This window comes from Vespa mandarinia, chromosome 2 (genome assembly GCF_050613455.1).
Source record: "Vespa mandarinia isolate Hongniang chromosome 2, ASM5061345v1, whole genome shotgun sequence".
Taxonomy (NCBI): Eukaryota; Metazoa; Arthropoda; class Insecta; order Hymenoptera; family Vespidae; genus Vespa; species Vespa mandarinia.
The window spans coordinates 17,247,501-17,252,500 of NC_140811.1; the positions used below are offsets into that span (position 1 = coordinate 17,247,501).

General features: G+C 34.4%; 1 protein-coding gene and 1 long non-coding RNA gene across 6 annotated transcripts in view; one reads left to right on the forward strand and one right to left on the reverse strand.

Annotated features, from left to right (window-relative positions):
- The window catches only part of LOC118445552 (uncharacterized), a 136,124-nt gene that overhangs the window by 58,499 nt on the left and 72,625 nt on the right, over positions 1–5,000 (forward strand). For all 3 annotated transcript variants that reach the window (XR_014983854.1, XR_014983855.1, XR_014983856.1), the window contains one exon: positions 4,141–4,284. This is a non-coding gene — a long non-coding RNA (uncharacterized LOC118445552). The remainder of the gene's footprint in view (positions 1–4,140; positions 4,285–5,000) is intronic.
- LOC118445529 (disintegrin and metalloproteinase domain-containing protein 10) overlaps positions 1–5,000 on the reverse strand; it is a 145,766-nt gene that overhangs the window by 56,965 nt on the left and 83,801 nt on the right. The window lies entirely within an intron of this gene.

Genomic DNA, 5,000 nt, shown 5'->3' on the forward strand with positions numbered 1-5,000 from the left:
TTCCACGTTATGTTAAAGGTGAAAGATCATACATTTTTCTTTTCTATGCAAAGTCGCAAAGTATTGTATTTCGTTGAGAATATGTAGATGTAAGAGGATATAGTATCTGAGCAAGGTATCCTTTGGTTGAGAAAACGTAAGCCATAAAGATCTTCAATGCTGATCATGCTTACTTATCTACGCTCTTTTCCTTACGTATGCGAACAAATATCTTTGTTACAAATACATTTTTCTAAGCATTTACAAATTTACAAAAGTAACATTTGCAATGGTATAACAAGAAAGAAAAATATATATGTGTATATATATATTTTTTTTTTTTTTTCAAATAAATATTTGAAAATATTATATAAGAATAAATCTCATCTAATGATATATGTATCATTTGGTCGAATCGATTTTTCTTCTCTCCTCTCTCTCTTTCTCTCTCTTTGTCTCTTCTTTCTCTCTTTTATGTCTCAGTTTACAATGTTCAAAGGAATATTCTCTATATTATATATATTATATATAATATAGAGAAATATATATATATATATATATATATATATTTAATGATAAATGTAGTGTTATACCAAAATCGAGTTTTCCTTTCTGGCTATATATATATATACGTATATATAATTGGTTCTTTGTTGAAATTTTCAGAGAAGCATAAGTTTTCATAATGAGAACATCTTCTTCGTTAATCCAACGATAATTAGTGCTTGGGAATAAGAAAAAAGAGTTTTCTTCATTCGACAACAGTCCGTGTCTTTTCGGATCTTTAGGTACTTTTAATCACCATCAGTCTGATTCAAGAGATTTAATTAAACCATTACCGATGCGTCGCTTCCTTCTATACTTCACGAAGCTTTGCCTTCGAGAGATAATTCCATCCCTCACGGAAAAGGAGGAGAACTTTTTCGTCCGAGCGAAAGTATTATTATCCCCGAGAAGCGGCCGTAGGATTATCCGAAAGAATCCTTTCGTTCACGACCTTGACGTAGCTTGCAGGCAGCTTCTTTCTCGACTCTCTGCTCTTTCCGCTACCTTGTAATTTTCTCTCTCTTTCTGTCTCTCTCTCTCTCTCTCCCTCTCTCTTTCTCTGTCTCTCTTTGTCTTTAAGGAAGCCAGAGAGAAAGAGATACTCTGGATTCTCCTTTCGTTCGTAGAAGTACGGTCGAGCGTACGCTCGACCTGCGATTCTCTTCTACACTGCGACTCTTGGGAAAGCAAACACTCGGTGGTCGCAGATTCCTAACGAGATCCGACAAGACTCCGATGAGATCTTGCGTCCCACGCGAACATTTTCCATCTCTTTCTTTCTGAACGTCTTTTCTCTATCCTTTCGGAAACATCCTGCTCATTCTACGGAATGTTCATCCTTATCCTTCTTTCGAGTATATACCGATTCATTTATTGTCTCTCTTTCTCTGTCTTTACCCCTCAGCCTTTTGTCTTGATTCGAAGCTTCAATATTTCATTCTCCTTTTTCTCCAACTCTCTTTCTTTTGATTCATCGTTCGGCCACATTGTTTTTCCATCCACTCCCCCCCCCTCTCTCTTCCCTTAATATTCGCCTAGATCTTGATTACTTCGTCCTGCATCTTATTGTTAAGTGTAAGCTTTTTACATTTTGCAAGGATCCTTGGACGAAGGTTCCTTTTTTTTTCTTTCTCTTTTTCTTTTTTTTTTTTACAATCGCAAGAATTTCTTCTTTTTTTTTTTTTTTTTTACTTTTAGACTCTCAACGTCTAGTTTCTCTCTCTCTCTCTCTCTTTTTCTCTTTCTATTTCTCGAGTGAACAAGAAGCTTTCAAGACGATCCGTCATCGTGAAAAACGAGAGAAAAGGCCAAGGAGTAGCCCTCTAAGAACGCATGTTCGGCATTGAGTACGGTTCGTTAAGGGCGGAACTCATCCTCTTCGTTCTCTTATGTCTCTCTCTCTCTCTCTCTCTCTCTCTCTCTCTCTCTCTCTCTCTCTCCCTCTTTCTCTCACACATACATACATATACACATATGTACATGCATATACACATACGCACACATCCTCTTTCTTCTACTCTCTTTATCTCTTTTCTCTAGTTTAGCCAAGCGTCAAAGAGAAAGTTGGAAACTTTCGGAGAAAACTTTTGCGCGGTGTGGTTCGAGGAGAAAATAAAAAAAGGAAAAAAGAAGAAAAAAAAAACAGAAAAACGAGAGAGAGAGAGAGAGAGAGAGAGAGAGAGAGGGAGAGAGAGAGAGAGTGGCCCAGAGTGGAGGGAGTTAAGTGTGGAATTTAATGCCATGAAGAAGAGAAAGAAGTGGGAAGGGATGTCCCAGGGAAATGTTAAAGTGCTATGTGGTACCAACGATTGCTTCTCTTTCTTTCCATCACTATATCTCTATCTCTATCTCCATCTCTATCTCTATCTCTATCTCTATCTCTCTGAGCTCTATTTTTATCTGATTGTCTTTTTCTATTTCTTTTACCATACCTCTCTCTCTCTCTCTCTCTCTCTCTCTCTCTTTTTTTTCTTATTCCTTCTATTTCTCAATTTCCACATCGGCCAAGAAGAAAGGAACGGAACATCCACGTTGGAAGTTTAAAGTAAGCGTTACTACTCGGCCCCGTTTACCCTTGCCATTTGCATATGATCAGAAAGAGAGAAAACGGGCTATCTCGTTCTTCTCGTACCTTTAACCATTTTAATACTCGCCGTAAAAGCAAGTAGTGGAGGATGAGAAGGAGAAGGAGGTGAAAGAGGAGGAGTAGGAATAGGAGTAGGAGGAGAACAAGTCGGTGTGAATTTTCGACGATAAAATTAAGCTCTCGATATATATATATATATATATATATATATACATATATATATATGTTTTAAGTATTATACATAGATGCGCGCGGGCGTGCACAGAAAGAAAAAGAATGTTACATATAACTCGAGAAACTTAAATGTCTCTGTTGGTTTTGATGCAAAAAGAAATTTGTTTCGTTCAAATGAAATGAAAAGAACAATGTTTGTCGATTGGCGCAAACATATCGTACAATCGTATTTCGTTGATTTTTATAAACTATGACGAGATTACGATGAAAAATATGTTCGTCTGCTCATTTAAAAGAAGAAAAAAAAGAAGAAGAAGAAGAAGAAAAAAAATAAATAAAAAAAGTATACCTATCGTTTTGAAATTTTGAAAAAAAAAAAAAAAAGAATGATATTGAGAAACGAACTTTATGTTAATGGGTATATTAATACCTTTTTGATGGACAATAATTTCTTTTATATAAATTTTTTTCTTTTTTTTTTTTTTTCGTTTTCGTATTCGTCATAATCGACGGAGATAATTTTCAAATATTTCGAGTTAAATGAAACACATCGTGTAAATAAATATGGTATATATATATATATGTTTATGTGTGTGTGTGTGTGGTAAAATGAAAATAGATACAGACAATACGAAATTCGATTTATAAATATAATTTCTTCTCTTTTTTCTCGTTTTATCGTTTTCATTAAAGAACGATACGACCGTGTATTCTTGATACGTTTTTGAGTTCCTCTATGTTTCTCCTCTATCCTTTCGAATACTCTCCCTAAAATCTTTTTCTCAGTCTCAGTGGAGTATTACAACAAATACCGAGGAATTTCGTGGAATTCAGGAACTACGAAACCGGCTTAAAAAATCCATAGCGGATTTGCTAACGTTGGTACGTTAATCCGTAAATCTTTACGTCGTTCATCTTTTTTCTTATTTTTCTTTTTCTTTTTTTTCCTTTTTTTCTCCTCTTTCTTTCCTCTTTTTTTCCTTGGTTACCTTTTAAAGTTTCCCTATCTTTTTGTTTTTTTTTCTTTTTTTCTTTTTTTTTATGGACTGTAATTTAAATAAAAACCTTTTAGGATCTCACGAAAGGGAATATATTGGAGGATCCATTCGAAATGTAATTAATTATTACGAGAAAGTTTGCCTTTTTAATTCGTATTATTGAACGTTCGATACATACTTAACCTCGTCTCGTTAAATTCTCACGTACGCATTTGAAATATTTATATTTAAATTAATACGATTGATCGTATTAATTAAAACATAAATTGTAATTGGGTAATTAATTGATAAATATTTTTTTTTCTTTTCCTTTTTTTTTTCTTTTTTTTTTTTTCTTTTTTTTTCCATTATATTTAGATACTCTTCGAAAAGGTCGAAGGCACTTCGACGTGTTCGTGAACATTTGAAAAAGTTTAGAAGAGAGATGATAGAAGTATAGAAGAGGAGGTGGAGAAGAAGAAGGACGTTTCGTGATACTAGTTGGTGGGTTTATTAATTAAGGTAAGTACATGACTTTTGACCTCAATATGGCTGCCTTGCTTCGGGCTGTGTGGTTGTCTTACCGTGAGAATCTTCAAAGAAAGAGAGAGAGAGAGAGAGAGAGAGAGAGAGAGAGAGAGAGAGAGAGAGAAAGAGAGAGAGAGAGAGAGAGAGAGACACACACACACTACAGAATAGTATTCGTATTAAATGCACGCCATATTCCCTAGAAACTAGTGACGTTAGAAAATCGCAAGTAATTCTTTCACAATTTTACGTAGAAAAAACATTTTCTTCCTCCCAACATAACGGATATACGTTACCCTAGTTACGCTATGCGGTTAAGAATGCTCTTTGTTAGCTCGCATTAGTGACTATCATAAAATCAGCTTTTCTTGGGATAAAGAGAAAAGTATATAGCGAGATATTTTGCATGGATAATGTCGTTGAGTTTTAAGGGATTTTCACGAGTATCTATTGTATATAGTTCGTCCTTGTGTGATACTTTTCCATATATAGAAAATGGATAAGTGCCCCGTGACAGAAATCAAATTTTCCTTCTCTATTTTCTATTCTATCTATTTTTCTTCTTCTTCTTCTTTTTCTTCTTTTCTAAACAAGTTTTCGTTCGATGGAAGAAGTAATGCCAAAAGTCAAATCTTTTTAGGATCTCTCGAAAATGCAGTTTCGATAATTCGCAGAAAATTCGTTCCAAGTTATCGTATTTAATCTTCAAA